The 17,177-nt window shown below is 35.2% G+C and overlaps 1 long non-coding RNA gene across 3 annotated transcripts in view; it reads right to left on the bottom strand.

The window, feature by feature from the left end:
- Positions 1-16,726, bottom strand: part of LOC139080070 (uncharacterized) — a 73,517-nt gene extending 56,791 nt beyond the window's left edge. For 2 of the 3 annotated variants that reach the window (XR_011534225.1, XR_011534223.1), the window contains exon 1: positions 16,377-16,718. This is a non-coding gene — a long non-coding RNA (uncharacterized lncRNA). Of the gene's footprint in view, positions 1-16,376 lie in introns of all 3 variants that reach the window. The other variant, XR_011534224.1, reaches the window with a different exon arrangement.
- Positions 16,727-17,177: the final 451 nt, after the last annotated feature.

Below are 17,177 nucleotides of genomic sequence, written 5' to 3'. Positions count from 1 at the left end.
TCCTAGCAGCAGAATTACTTGACATCCTACCTCAGCATATTTGCAAAAATCCTCATGTTGTGGGTCTTCAGGACAGCTTACAAATAGAAAAACGTTAACACTGAGAAAGTGAGCAAAAATCTTAACTAATTAAAGTATTTGCATTTGTCAAAACACTCTTGGACTTGGGGACCCCAAAGATACATTTCTTATATCTTTCGCACATTCTGCTGTATTAAAGTCAGAAAAAATGTGTAGTATACAAAGGGCAAAAGTCTTTAAATTGACTATGACAGAATTGTAAACCAATGCCGATCAGATTACATAGTAGTAACGCTGGCAACATCCCTGTCCGTGTTTCCAGAATGACTCCCTCTCACCACAACATAGACATATTTTACTTTCTAAATCAGGAAACAAACTTTAAAAAAAATTAGTTTTCTATTCATAAAGGTCTGATTGATTCCGTCATCTATTCTACAAATTACATATTGGCCCTAAGTAGGAAAATGAGTAAAAGCTATCCTAACTCCATAGATTCATTTATTATGTACTATGTGCTCATATCTTTACTTTTGGAGGTCAGAAAAGCCTTATATGTGTAAGGAAGCAGGAGAAAAATTTGAAAAAATGATCTCTACGTAGATTTTTAGTGCACTGCATTAGTACCTGAAGACAAAAAGGGAATTTTAGGTAAATTTCTTATTGAACTAAGATCAAGGAAATTAATAGAGTACTAAAGGGGTAGTCTATGTGCCAACTTTATTTCTGAAATTAAAATTATGTAATATCTCCACTCACCCAGACATATACATACATATACCTTCCATGAAAAGATATTACAAAATAGATGGCAAAATAAGACCTTAAAATTTTGAATAATTTAAGAGTAAATTACGGTACAAGAGTTTCCCCAAGAGAGTTAATATTTACATGTTGATTGATTGAAATAAGTTCTTTGGAAAAAGGAATCATGACACGGGAATGATAATAGATGAGTGATATTAAGTCTTCAAGATTTAGCCAGGAAAATATGAACATAGCTGTTTATCCCAAGATCAGATGGCAACCAAATGAAGCCCCCATGGAAAGCAAACTTTAAATCTTCTTTATTTGACAAATCAGTAGTGTCTCCAGGAAGCAGAATTATATTTGCCTTTCTTTATGTTAATGTTTATTGCTTTATTTCAATGATTTCATATTATAAAATCAGAAACATTATTTTGTCTATTAAATACGATGTTGAACTATTGGGCTTTTGGACTGAATTATTCTTTTTGTGTTAAGAAATTTTCCTTACAATCTAAGTTCATTCCAATTTATTCAGAATTTTTATGAGAGAAAAATGGTGAATTTTTCTAATGTCTTCTTGAAACTCATTGAAGTGCTTGTGATTTTTCTCCTTTGACCTACTATAGACAGTATTTGATTAATAGGAACCCTAAGATTATACTTTTAAAGGATCTTAAATAAGTCATAGTGTAATTTCTTAATTTCTGAAATGTATCCAATAACATCTTGTTGGGTGAGTTTTGCATCTATTTTCATATTTTGCTAGTCAGAAGTTTTCTTTTTTGTGTTGATATCTGTTCAGTTTCGTAATTGTCTTACAGTGGTTCTATAAATAAATGAACTGAATACCTAGTTCGTCTTCAGATTCATGCAATCAGTCTTTCCTCCTCACCAGTCCATGAAACCACGGCAGTCCGGGTCATCCACGACCTTCTCGTTATCACGTAGACTTCATCCTTCTTTCCTCCTACTTGAACTTTTGTTACTAGGTGAGATTTTCTAAAACCCTTTACTTCTTGAAACTTTATTTTGTCTAGACTTTCTTTCCTTCTTTGGTCCTTCTTTTTTTCAATTGACTTTTTAAAGTTTGCTTTGTCTGCCAATCCCATAAATATCAATTTCCACCAAAGCATGGTCCGCTACTACTTCTCATTCTACTTCTTCTCCCTGGACGATCTCATCTACTATCATAACTTCTATTCTTAGTCATAAGGTGGTATTTCTGTATTTATATTTATATCTCTATATCTTCAAGATGCCTCTCCCCTGAGTTCCCATTCCGTATATCCAGCTTCCGAATGAATATATTTACCAACATATTCCAGAGCATCCCAAACTCAAAATGTTTCTCCCACATCTACTCGTCTTTGTATTCCCTAATCTACCATCCAGCAGATTTTCCAAGGCAGAAACGAGTTCACCTCCTTCATTTTGTTTATCCCAAATAAACACATCCAACTGGTGATCAAACCATTTGACTTTTGTCTTGTGAACATTTCTGACTTCCATCTTGTCCTCTCTATCTCTACTGCCACTTACTTTCTGAATTCCTTTTGTAATTCACCAGATTTTGCTATCCTTTTCAATCATGTCTTCTTTTCTCCAGTGCCCTTATCCTCAACTTATTTCTCTTGTTGTCATGATAATAATTTTTCTAAAATTCTAACTTGAACATATCACTCACTAATATACAATACCCTTGAAGAGTTCCTAGTAACCCAGAAGAAAAATGGAAGTCCAATTCAAAGTGGTTTACAAAAATACATGTTATAGGGGAAAACAAATAGAGGTAATCATGTAACAAGTAAAATTAGAATAGAAAATTTAATCATTTAAGAGGTAAAATTAATTTATACATATGTCGAGACAGGATTCAAATTTGCCTCTAAGATTCCAAGTGCTTCATAGAAAGAATAAGAATATCATATATAAGGTTGAGCACTTTTTCTTAGGATTTTTTTTCCTTAGAAGAAAGTAGGTACTTATAATACTTTATCTTAAGAGAAATTTCTCTCATAGAACCTCACAAAGCCAAAGTTATGTTACATAGTAGTCAATACCCTCAGAAACAGCTCCACAATAAAATACAATCGTTAAGTATGGCATGATGCCAATGTGAAATTCTCCAGTAAAAAACGATTGCATGAGTTGTCAAAGTAGTGTAGTCTAGTTGGTTCTCTGGTGAATTAGTTTTACCCAAAGATAAAATTTAATGCTTTTGAAATACTCTGTAAGATATTTTATATATCCTTCAAGCAATACTCAAAATTTGTTAAGATTTAGACAGCAGCAAATTTCGGGTAATATTTTCTAGCAAGTGCTTGCAATACAATTTTTTTATGGTTTTAATTAAGGATAGACCTATTGTCCTTGACGCTGACCTTGAAGGGTGGTAAGATTTGAAAGGACATGAGTTCATTTTTTTTAAATTAAGACAAATTGACTCGTATCTGAACAGATTATTTTTTAATTCCCTACAGAATTTAACAACGTGAGTACCTGCAGAAAAGGTCAATATTTCCCTCAGAAAATAGTTTGGGGTTATTCCAACATCCTAATTGGTAAATATGTTAATTACTTGGTCATCATATACAAAATGTGAATAGAAACAAGAAAGATATAAATATAATACCTTACAGAGTGTAATTAATAGTGGCTTAAGCATGAAAGATCTAAAATTTGCATATGTTGGCCATCTATTTTTTATTTTGCAGAAATATTTTCTCCTTTGCTTCAAAATTTTTAAAATTTGATCCATCTAGTCTATGTCTAGTCTGTTCTCTCTCCGATTCCCCCCAAAGATGACTATATTCACTTTACAACAATAGGTAGTCAAATTTACTGTATTAATAGAAATGAAAACCTCACAGGTTAAACCCAACATTCTGTGGTTCACCAAAAACAAAGTTCTTCCTGTCTTCTTAAAAAAACAGCTGATGGCAAAATAAATACACTGCTACCAAGGCAGCCTGAAGCATAATCAATAAATTTACTTGCATAAACTTCATGTTCAATACCTATATAGTGACGGGCAAATCAGCAGGAAGCTGCTTAGATTGCCAAAAGGATTATTGGATAACCTAATTTTGCATCTTTCTGGGGAGGAAACAGAAAAACCACTCCTTCAAAAAAGTCTACCTAAATCTTCAGGTGATCGTCTGAGTGATTTCTGACTCAGTGTTTGTGCATATTGGTTATTAAGATGGCCACAATCTGAAATCCACTTTACTACTCTAAGCTAAAAATGATGTTCCTAAATGAAATTTAAAGACTACATCAATGCTCATGAAGGAAGGGCTACATATTAAATTTAAAAGAACATCCCTAACTTGCTACTTTATTTATTGGTTGGCAAATTAGTTCTTCAAGTACGTTTTAGGCTGAAAAGATGTTTTAGTCTGTGCTGAAAGGTCTCTAGCACACAGACTGGAAACATCACCGGCTTGTTTATTGTGCTAAATCACCCTGCTATCTCCATATCAAAGACTTCCTATGGAATTTGCTATCTAAGTAGTGCTTATTTCACCAATCATATCAATTTGAGCGCATTAAAAAGCTGCTTACCTCCAAGTCATTGATGAGAACTGTAGTCTTGGGTTAAAATGTTTGAGTGTACTCTGCAAGTCACACTCCGTGCCTGCTACTAGCTCTTTAAACAAATTTCATGCCATATGACAGAAATAACTGATGGTTTGCAAATTGTCCCATGCAATGGGGCTCCTGCATATTTGGCTTTGTGTCCTTGGAATGGTTTTCAGCATCACTGAGCAGAAAGCACACAACTTCCTGAGTAACAAGGAATGATGCACATACAGAGATTGACTTGGCATCTGTTACATAAACTATCTGTTTTAGATTTGCAGAATTTACATAACATTGGAGCAAAACAATACTCTGCAAACATATTTGTGGTGTCAGTTCAGTTTCCCTACAGTGCCACTCTAGAGTCAACCTTGCCAAGGCTTTATCTGGCTGTTAAACTTTATGACATGATTTCTTTTTTAATACAAAAATATCTTTCACTTATTTTTTTAATCTATCCATCTTTTTTAGACTTTTTCTTCTACATAATAGATGCTGTTTGAAATTTAGGAAAATTGGAAGTTACTTAATGTATTGGAAAATAGTTTTATAATTGCTTTGATAATCAGTAACTTTTGAAATATCCACAACTTTCCTACTCCAAAATTAATTTCAACAACTGTTTAAAGGAATTATGGTTTATATATATAAGAATTTTATATATGTAAAACTGAGTTTACAAGTCCAAACTGAAAGCCATATTTAAAGATTTGTTAAACATTTCTTTAATGATCAGTCACAGCTTATATTTTTTATCTTGCATGATGTCACAACAAAAGTATTGTTATAAGTGCACAACGATGTTCAGTAATTCTGAAATAAATATAAAGAATAAAAGCATGAACATTTAAAACTACTAAGTCATAGAATGGCTATACCCTTCTTTTATTTATTTAGAGTCTCTGTATGTCAAAAAAAAAAAAACTACTTCCCAAAATTCTACAACTTCAAGCTAGCCTTTTTCTTAGTTTTCTCTATTTCATAAATGGGTTATACATAAGTGAGTTACACATTCAAACTGTGAATGAAGCACTTCCAATGATAATAAATTCAAAGTATTCATTGTTGAGCTATTTCCAACATGAAAACATGAGTTTTCATCCATTATAAGAATAAAAAGACACATGACATTTTCTACTCACTGACTTGGGTGGACAGTAGAAATTGGGAGACCACAAAGTAAACTTATAAATACATGACAGACGATTAATGTAAGAACTAAGAGTATTTAAGTCAAGAATGTTTGGTTCTTCAGGTAGGGCGATAAATTGTCATTTCTGGATCATTTGAAAGAGGTTGTTTTTATAAACTAAAATGACATCTTCATAATCATTATAATTAACTGATGAATTCGGATCATCCCTATGGCCAACTTGAAGTGAGACCTTTATTTTTTTCATTAAACTTTCAAGAACACTGGTTCTTAAAAATGATTCTGACAACACAACCTAAATCAGGACCACCACCGGCCAAAATGTGCTGAATGTATTAGAACAAAGCATCTCCTCCTGTAAAGAACGCAGCCCCACACAGGCCAGGCTGGGTTAGCCCCTGCTCCCCAGTTCAGCCTGGTGCCCTTGTGCAGGGCACAGTCGGCACAAATTTGTACATCAGTTCAAGAGAACTGATTCGTTCGGATCTATGAGCACACATCCTCCGTCTCCATGCTATGCTTTCAATCTCACCGTACTTGGTATTGAGCTAATGATCTCCTGGCCAGGTATTACTTCCTAACACAGAGCTACAATGTTGGGTGGGACTGAGAAGCTGGTGAAGCACTTGGTGACATCCTGATATTTTCAGTATCTCTTATCTGAACTTAGGGAAATTTGTGACAAAATTGGGCTAGGAATCGCATACAGTGCAAATGTTATATATAACGTAATAATGTTTTCCTTCTTTCCCTCCTTCTTTGGATTCACTCAAATATTCAACATGCTATTAGAGAGGAAATTCCAAGATGAAATTCTGAATTATATGTATTTTGCCATAAGAGTATTGAAGGATGCCCAGAACTGCATTGACCGATCTGAAGTCTCTCCCGGGGTGTCCCTTACAGAATTACTTGAGTTCTCATGCAGAATTTTTTTTTTTAATTTCAGGCCAACTAATATTTTGAGGGCAATGTGCCATGCTAAATGTGCCAACACTTCAGGTGGCAGTAACTAAAACAATGAATCATGAGGAAGGTTGTGTCTCCTATGGGAGGGAAAAGGGGGAAACATTGTCGAATGCTTGATGGTATCTCCTCCTTCTGCTTTACGCAGATCAATGTCTCCTTTGCAAAGTCATTTAAAAGCTGGTTGAAATATCCTACTGAGAGGCCTGGGCCTTTCCCCTCCTTTGACAGTCAAAGGAGATAAGACAAAATCCAACCAGCCAAAAACTTCACTGTGGGCCAGAATCTCCAGCCTCTCTGGGTTCTCACTCCCATTACTTCCCTGATTTACTCGGACTCCAGGGAACACACATGGGATGCGCTGACTGATGCTGTCCTCTGCACGGTCAGAGCCAAGGCAATAGCTCCTCATAGGATGACTGATCATTATCTGGCATACTTTCATCCATGGGAGAGCCTCGCTGGAGAGCACCGTCTTGTCTTGTATCGTGCTGATCCTGACTTAGACATATTACAAATTACTAACACGCATCAAATCAGTGCTTTGCCTAGTTTTTATTTGAATTACATCAAAAACTAAAATGATTGCCCACAACTGCTCCCATGTATTTCCATAGACAACAGCTCCAGAGGTCTGCCATTTGATTCTGCACTTTGGACCCTCAATCCTTGCATTTAGGCTTACAGCATGAGAAAGACCCTGCAGGTTGAGCTGAACACTCTTGGCAGGTATTGAGAGAGAGAGGGACAAAGCCAGAGTATCAGATGTGGCCTTTTTTTGGTAAGATTTTCCGGGATTTTTCTTCCTTTTCCCTCTTTCTGTCTGTCTTGTGCTTGCGGGTGGCCTTTCCTTCTATGGTTGAAGCTAAAAGATGATGGGATTCAACTGTGTCACATCTTGTTCAAGTTGCCATTTGGGCAACAACAACATTCTATGTTCATTCAGCTGCCCACAAACCAGTATTTGTGAGTTTCCAGAGGTTAGTGACTCAAAATAAACAACTCTCCTTCTCTTTTTTCTGCCAGGGAAACTCACAAGAAGTCAAATTATCTCACTTTTGATTTTGGATCAGTTTCCACACTACCTGGAGGGTTTTTAAGGGATTTTATCATATACTTTGAAACCACTAGTCTAGATTGTACTACTCTTTTCTGGAATGTTTGGTAAGATCAGTTATCACTGGCAATCTGAGTCTCAGCTACTCAGTAACAAAACATGCCTACTGAGCTGGATTTGCGGATAGAGGAGAAGATGAGATACGTGTCTCTATATTGGAATATGTTAGCATTGCAAAAGAATATAATACAATGAAAGTTGTATTCTTATTGTACTCCAGTTATATTCTTGCTGTATTCCAATTTCTTATTGAAATCTTACACAATTTTTTCTAGAACTTACATTCCTTCATTATATTCCAAAGTACACCTTGATTTTGTAAACATTTAGTTACCCATGTTATAAAGAGTAGGGAATATTTGTTAAGACAGTTTGTTATCTATCCTCAAATATTTAAAAATAAGTTTATGAATAATCCTTTAAAAATTGAAAAGCTAAACCTTTATTAGTTATAGCTGCTTTTCAATTGGTCTTCACGGCCCAATATAGTTAAAATTAAAATGAGTTTGAAGGAATGTGTGGGATTTCAGTTTATGTAATTTCAGTCAGTGTTAGCAAGCTTATTTTGCTTTTTTTTTTTTTCTGATTTAGATTATGTGGGAATGCTAGTGTTTTGGGAGAACCATAAGTGGCGTTTCAAATTCTTCGCAAAATGTTTAGTGAAGGAAGTCTCAGTTTAGGATCATTAATATTTAAGACATAAAAATGAGATCTTATTAGAAGATAATCAAAGACTGCAACTAATTTAGGGAATCAGTGAAAGCACATATTTAAGCCAAGTTGTCCATTTACAAATTACAGCTAGAGCAATTATTTTACAGTTTGAACTAAATACAATTGTTCATAGAAATGTGTTTCCATGGCAATGACTTCTATGAGAAAAGATGCTGCCTTCTGAATCCATCCCATTTTCTCTCCAAGGAGCCTGTAAACAATAAGGCCATAATTTGTATTTGTTTGCCTGCCATGAAGCTGGTCACAGATATGCAGATGATCAAATAGTTTATTACGGTACTGCGGGCACCGTCAGTGTGGCCTCTGCAAACTTCCAGCACTGGAAGTCTAAATTTAGGCACTGCTTTGTCCGCAACTTGGAGAACTTTTCAGCCTTGAATTACATCTCATTCTATTCCAATTCATCCATTCACTTAACCAGTACTTAGTGAACGTGGGTTCCAGGCCCCGTCCTGGGTGCTAGGTATAAAGCACCAACAAAGTCAGCCACAAATCCCATTTCTTATGGAGCTGCCAATCCATGGAGAGGAGATGGGCTAAAAACAGTTAAACAAGTAAATAAATATAAAGTCTTAGGTCATCACAAGTGCACACAGGGTGGTATGCAGAGTGCCTGGTGGTGGGGCAGACAAAATTAGATAATGTAGTCATGGGAAGTCTCTCTGAACAGGATGCAATTTGAGATGAACCCTGAATGATGGGACAAAGTTAGCCAAGCACAGCGGTGGAGAAGGACTTTCCTGACTGTGGGAAAACAAGGACAAAGGCCTAGCTAGAGATGCAAAGAGGGCAGTGGAGCTGGAGCGTGGTGACTAATGGGCAGAGCAAGACACAAATTTGAAGACAGGCGAGGACCAGCTGTGCAGGCCTTGTGGGTTATAGTGAGGAGTGCAGACTTGATTCTAATGGAAATGGAAAGTAATGAGGGCTTTTTGGTGGCAGAGGAACATGTTTTGATGTGCATTGTGTGTGATCACTTTGTAATCCACCTTGCAGACTCTTCTAAATTTCCTAAATACTATTTCACGTATCACATTGCCCATTCAACACTCTTAAATGTCTCTGAAATTTCATCAGAATAAAATGGCAGCTTGCATAAACAGTATTCTAGATCTTCCACAATGTGGGAGGCAATGAAATCCTCAGATCTTACTAAGCAAGACTTCCCTCCACGCACTCGGTGCTGCATTAAACTCTTCTGGTCAGGATCTTCCTAAACATATCATTTCCTTTCTTGCCTTCACAACCCTATCTTCACTCCTTCTCTGAACCGCTCCGTCTCTTATTTCTTCTTCACAAAACTCTTTCCATTCTGTTCCTACTATCTGAACATTTGTATAACTGCCGCAGATCATTCCTGAATAAATTGTTTTCCCCTTTACCACTCATTAGGCACTTTTTGAAGCATATCCTCACGTCTTTGGTGCACAGAACCAAATAAATCAAGCCTAAGTTTGCCGATCTCCCATCCCATCACTATACACAATCCTTGATATAATGGACTCTCAAATGCTTGAAAAAAATAGTGATATATCAATATGTGTTTATCTATCTAAACTTTTTTTTTCTAGCTGAACTTTGAAGCAAAAGTCACCTTTCTGAGATGGCTAGTTGATCTGAGGTATAGTCCATGGTCATGAAACAGAAAACAAATTTTAAAATATGTAGAGGGAATGAGCCAAGGGCCTTGAATTCACTGGCATCATTTTTAGATTTCTGTCTAACAATTCTGGAATGTTCAATGTTTTTCTTTAGGGAAATAAAGAACAACACCCAGGAAAGGATCTATTAATTTATCTGAGATAGTTTCACCTCAAGCCCAAGAATTTTACAAATGAGTGGGATGAGTTCATTTTCCTCGTGGATATCTCTTTGGAACACAAAACAACCACTTGCTGGAGTTTAAAAATAAATCAACATGGTCGGTCATGGCCTTTTCCAGCACTTTCCATTAACCTAAAGTCAATGAAATAGATTTAATCAGCTTGTTTTTCTTCAAAATAAACAACAGGGAAGTCTTCAACATTGATGGCTCTATTTCTTAAGGAGAGCAAAGAAAATCCAATGTAGCTGAGATGCAGAACCAAGAAGTGAATACTTAGAATAGACTCAGATGCTACAGAAATGTGAATAATATGGCACTAAATTGTTGAACTGACAGCAGCTGAATTTTTAATTTTCAATTTTAGGATAGTACAGTACTTGTTTGCATATAGTCTGCTGCCTATCATTATAGTATACAAATGGGAAAACTATGGTGGTCTTTGGACATCTAATAACGATACATGGCTACTCACTTAAATACAATTTTTATCAGCAATGTTTGGACTACATAGAGCATAAATCATCCCAGGAAATAAAAATACCTGGAGACTAATTATGTGGTATCATAGAAGGTCAATGCCTTTATATTTAGTAAAATGATTCTATGAATGAATCTCAAAATCACTTGAAATATATAACTGAGAAAGGATCCTAGGCTGTGATATACAAGAAACACACAAGCACATGTGTACACATATGAAAAAAATTCCATTCAATATCCTGCTTTGTTTTTTAATATTTGTTGATCTCTGTTTCAAAAAAAAAAAAAGACTAAACATTTAAGTGGGAAAGATAGGAATGGGTTTATGATGCTGTGATTGGAACCTGGGTCATGTTCCACTAAACTGTTTCTACATGCAGAGAAATGACAGGATAATCTCTTCTTCCACAAACAAGTGACTACTAATATGTTTTTCATCCACATCCTCAGAAACAGGAGGATAAAAAGGTCAGATTCAACTCAGCCGAAACATCACAGCTTCCGAATATCTCTTTAATGTTCATCTTCCTAAGGTCTTCTAAAGAAACTTCTGCCAAATGGGAGGAACATTTTCCTTGCTGGAACTCAGGCTTCCCTGTCCAGATGTGAAATTGATGTTTATAAGAATGCACAGCCAAAAGTATTCCAGTGAACCCAGAGATGATCAAGAAATAAACTCCTAGTTGCACAGAACTGGTTTTCCTACTTGAAATTCCTCAAATCTAGTAAAAACATTTCCTTCTGGTAAACATAACTATTTATCTCTTTTATTTACTGATGACTAAAGTTCTACAGGATAGTATGAAATCTAGCTGCTTTTTTTTAGGGAGTTTGACATCTCACACTTTAAGCTTTTAACCCATCATTTGTGATCGTTTGCATGTATATTTCTTTACAACTTCCATAGCCCAGACAAAACCAAAAAGAAAAATGTGACATTAAAGGGCGGAGCAAAATCCTTATCTTACTGTTATTCATACACTTTCCTAATTAATTCCACACTGTAAGTGCCTGACTAAAGTCAAGTGTTTTCTCATTTTCTATCACCAAGAAGAGGAAAACTTTGAAATATTATTTGGCTTTCTGCACAGAGGGCTAAGTTATTTGGAAGGCTATTAAGATTGAAGTAAATCAAAATATCAGTGCCAATTAGGAGAGTGATAGAGCATACACGATGGGACACTGAAAATAAAACTTTTTAAAGTTTTATTAATAAACCTCTATTTGTAAAATAAAACATATGAAAGTCATCTCACATGAATTTTAATGAAATTAATTTCATAGCACTTCTTCCATTAAAATAAAAAGTGCTTCACAATTTTGTGATATTGACAAACTACATTATTTCTCAATATTCCAAATTTTTTTAAAAAATAGTAAAACATGGACATTTTTAAAAATGAGATTTTATTGGAAAGGAATTTTTTTTTTTGAGGAAGATTAGCCTTGAGCTAACATTTGCCACCAATCTTCCTCTTTTTGCTGAGGAAGACTGGCCCTGAGCTAACATCCGTGCCCATCTTCCTCTGCTTTGTGTGTGGGATGCCTGCCACAGCATGGCTTACCAAGCGGTGCCATGTCCAAACCAGGGATCCAAACTGGCAAACCCCACACTGCCAAAGCAGAATGTGTGAACTTAACCACTGTGCCATTTGGCCGGCCCCTGGAAAGGAAATTTTAAGTAAATAGCTAAGTATTTGTTGATTATTTAATAATTTTTTAATTAAACTTTTGCATTTGCCTACCTTGGATGATGAAAAATATCTAGACCATTATTTTGCTTTATGCTACCTTCTACATTAGGATTCATCTGTTCCTTCGGTGATGAGGGTGAAGCCTTTCATAAGATATTCCTCTTAGAAATGTGTAATGGTGTTACAGAGTAAAGATCCATGTAAAGGTTTGGTAGCCAGTAAATATTCTCAACAGGATAAAATAGATGAGGGAATAGAGAGTCCACAAGTGGACTTCTCACTGAAGCCCAACAGACTCCAAGAGACCACAATTGAATACAGGGAGAAAGAGGTGGAGCTGGAGCAAGAGAAGTCATGGGGGCAAGAGAACAAAGAACTGGTGAATCTAATAACCATGTCTAGAAATAACTGAGTATTCTTTTTGATGCATGGAGCTGGCTAGAATCAACTATATCAAATATATAAAAAGCCAATAAAGTTTTTAAGAATAATTTATTGTCAAAATAACTACCATCCTAGACCAAAAGAGACTATTACTTTTTTTTAATTGAAGTAACACTGGTTTATAACATTATGTATATTTATTATATATTATTATATTTGTTATTATAATTCGACTTCTGTATACAGTACATCGTGTTTGCCACCCACAGTCTAGTTTCCATTTGTCACCATGCAAATGTCCCCCTTTACCTTTTTCACTCCCTTCACCACCTTCCCCCTGGTAACCACCAATCTGTTCACTGTACCCATGTGTTTGTTTGTTTGTTGTTGTTGTTGTTTTATCTTCCACATATAAGTGAAATCATATGATAGTATTTGTCTTTCTCCATCTGACTTATTTTACTTAGCATCATACTCTCAAGGTCCGTGTTATTGCAAATGGCAAGGATTCATCTTTTTTATGACTGAGTAGTATTCTATTACATATATATATACCCCATCTTCTTTATCCATTCACCCATTGAAGAACACTTAGATTGTTTCCATGTTTAAGCTGTAGTAAATAATGCTGCAATGAACATAGAGTGCATAAATGTTTTCCATTTTGTGTTTTCATATTATTTGGTTGAATACTCAGAAGTGGAATAGCTGGATCATATGGTAGTTCTAGGCTTAATTTTTCGAGGAATCTTCATACTATTTTCCATAGTTGCTGCACCTACTTAAGACTTGAAACTATATTTGGGTTCCAAACCATCTCTGAGCAGGACGTGGGCAAATAAAACTGCTTGACCTACAGGAAGAAGCATTCCCATTTTTCCCTTTCTGAATCAGATTAGTTGCTGCTATATCCTGTCCTTGGTCCACGCTCATATGAAGAATGAGTAGGATACAGATCATTTGTCTCTTGAACCCACATATCACTGGATCAAGAAAAGCTCCATCCGGGCCCGATGTGAAGCTGAGGTGAAGAGACCATGGTGCATCACCCAGAGCTCCAGCGCTTGGAACTTGACTCATGCCTTGGGTTTTTGTGTCTCCGTCAGGAAGGGATAAGTGACTTGCATATGAGAAGAAGAGTGAACAGAATACCTGGTATTCAGCAGGGATGACAACAGTAAACAACAGTAAACTACAGCAGCGGTGTTGACTAATATCCTGTACCCCCTCCTTATAAGCAAACAGCAGGATTGCCATTTCCAGCCTATGTAAAGTATGTTTGTGTGTTTTCCTGTGACCAGTGAAAGGTGAACAGCAGGGGCTTTAAGGTGCTTCTGAAGAAAAGCTTTAACAGGCAGTGCCTGATTCATCATGTTCCCTTTTCCTGTCTCAGCTTTTGTCAAAATGGAGCCTCTTCAATCTGGGCCACTGAGAGATGAATGAGATAACCTCCCCCAGTGGTCTGCTTTGGGCATGTCAGATGAGCAAGAAATAAACAGTTTGTGTGTGTGTGTGTTAAGCTACAGCAATATCTAGCCGATCCTAGATAGCAAATCTAGAACCTTCCAGAAGAAGATAATCATAATAATTGAAAAAGAAAACAGCATCGAGATACAATAAAACAAGGAAGATCAAAAAGATAAAGGACAATAAAACTTACAGCCACTGCACCCAACAATCAAAGAATACAATGTACACATTCTTTTCAAACACATGCAGGATGTTAACAATAATTGACCATGTAATAAGACGGAAAGTGACCCTAAATATGTTTCACATGGGATATAAAATGAGTCATAAAGTTATAAATGATTAGCATCATACACTTTCTCACAGTGCAATTAATCTAGAAATCAATACCAAAAATTATCACTAGGAAAGCTTTAAATATTTGGAAATTAAGAAGTTTATTTCTAAAGAACATATAGATCAAGGAAAAAGTGATGAAAGAATTTAGAAACTACCTAGAACTGAAAAATAACAAAGATGAAATATATAAAAACTTGTGGAATACAGGTAAAGCAGAACATATAGGCAAATTCATTTTCATAATGTTTATATTAGAAAAGAAGAAAGGAAGAAAATTGATGAACCAATTATCCATCTAAAGACATAAGAACAAAAGCAAAGCAGAGTAGAAACAAGGAAATACTAAAGAGAAGAGGAGAAACTGGTGACAGAAAATAAACACACAGCAGGGAGGATACAAAGAGAAAACTTGATTCTTTGAAAAGAAAAATTAAATTAACAAACCTTTGGTTTGAAGGATTAATTTTAAAATGAGAGAAGGCACAAATAATATTAAGAAAATGGGACACAATTATTGATGCTACGGACATTAAATAGATGATAAGAGGGTATCATGAAATAGCTTTTTGCCAGTAATATTGAAAATATTAATGAAATGGACAAACTCCCAAAATTGTATAATTTATTAAAAGGAACAAAAAAGAAATAATATTTTTACCTTATCAAGGAATTTGAAACAGCAATTAAAAATCTTCACACAATGAAAACTCCAGGCACAGACAATTTGATTGGCAAATTCTACCAAAATTTAGGAACATATAATTCCAGTGAATCACAAACTATTCCAGAATACAGAAAAAATAAAAAACAATTTCCCATTCACTTTATAAGGCAAGGGCAACCTTGATACAAAATTTCACAAGACAAAGGGAGAAGAAAAATCATAGGTTGACCTAATCTCACTCATGAACATAGAAGCAAACATCTTAAACTAAATATTAATAAAATAAATCTAACAACTCCCAGGAATGCAATTTTGCTTTTAACTTTGGAAAAGAATGCATGCAATTTGTCACACCAACAGATTAAAGTAGAAAACCCATACGTTTTATTATTGTATTAAATCAGAAATAGCATTGGATAAAATCAAATATCCAATCAATCATGATTTTTTTAATGTTTCAAAACTAGCAATAAAAAGAAAATTTTTAATCTGGTAAAAACTATTTACAAAACTCCCAATTGTAGACACTTTAATCATGAAACGTTGAAAAGATTCCTTTAAGATCTAGCGTAAGGAAAGGATGACCACTAACACCAATTCTATTCAACATTATACTTTAGGATCCATCCCCTACAGTATAGCAATACAAAGAAATAATGTGAAAGCAGATTTTCATCTTTCATCATCTTCATGACATGATTATGCTCATATAAAATATATAGGAACCTACAAATATATAGAATATATAATGAAAGTTTAATGAGTACACTTATATAAAACACTAGGGGTAGGGGGATTCGGGTAAGATGAAGCAAAAATTTGTAGAGTCTCATTTTACTTAGGGAAGAGGTCACAGACTTTTAATAATTCTTTACAGTGGTAGAATATATAGATTAAAAAAGCTTGGTAAAAATATAATGGTGACTATAAGAATAGCAATATCCTGTAGAACTTTCAAATGCCTAGATAAATAAAAGAAAATAACAAATCTGGAAAAAAGATGAAAAGGGGGGAAAAAGTTAAAATAGGAAACAAACATGATGGAAGGAATAAAGACAAATATATCAACACAAACTTCATTTTTGATTATCAATGTTTTCAAAGGAGAATAATAGGGGAAATTGTTCTAACAGAGATCAAAATATCACATTCTACTTTAGTAATTAAAACAGTGCTATATCCTAAGGCGAACTTACCAGTTGACGTACATTCACGCTGCTGTACACCATACGGGTATCAAAATCTCTCTTAAATGTCTTTTTTTAGCAGCAATTCCATGAAAGTGTAAAGCAAGCCTGGAGGGTGGTGGGGGGGAGGATGGCAGAGTAGCACTCCCAGAACTCGGAAGTTCAAAGAGAAAATTCCAATTCTGCCTAGTCCTTTCCCACATGATTCTGATTTGATGATGTGTGTAGATCCGCATTTAGGAGGTTATAAAGAAAATGGCATTTTATACACCTCCACTCCACGTATTCAAACTTAAATATTTTTGAAGTCTGAAAGAATCAAGATCATTTTGCCCAATCCTCTCAAAGTCTAAAGTTCTGGGTTGAGTTTATCTGGCCACTTTAGAAACCAATGACCTCTTTTCAGATTACGAAATAAGAACTAACTTTATAACACTGGAAAAATACAGCACTCTTTCCTGACACAACTCTTCCTTTTTCCTTCCCTTTTCACTCTGCCATTTATAACTATGGTCCATAATGAAGAAAATAATCCTTTTCTGTAAACATTCCCTTAATTGCAAAATAACTTCTCCTTGAGGCATCATTTCTTCTGCAGCACTGTCAAAAGAAAGATGTTCCTTCCTTCTCTCCACCCTTGTCCTCCTCTCTCGCAACAAACATGAGATGGGATCAGTATGTTTCTAGCTACTTTTAGATGATCAAGTCTCCATTCATTATAAAAACAGTTGTTTCTTTGCAGTTTCTACTTGCTAACTATACCACTTTCTATTCCATTTGTCTCTGTCCTCTACCTGCTTCCTGGTCCCT

Source organism: Equus przewalskii, chromosome 28 (genome assembly GCF_037783145.1).
Source record: "Equus przewalskii isolate Varuska chromosome 28, EquPr2, whole genome shotgun sequence".
NCBI lineage: Eukaryota > Metazoa > Chordata > Mammalia > Perissodactyla > Equidae > Equus > Equus przewalskii.
Note: the sequence above shows the minus strand (reverse complement) of the source record. Positions and strands in the feature narration are given on the sequence as shown.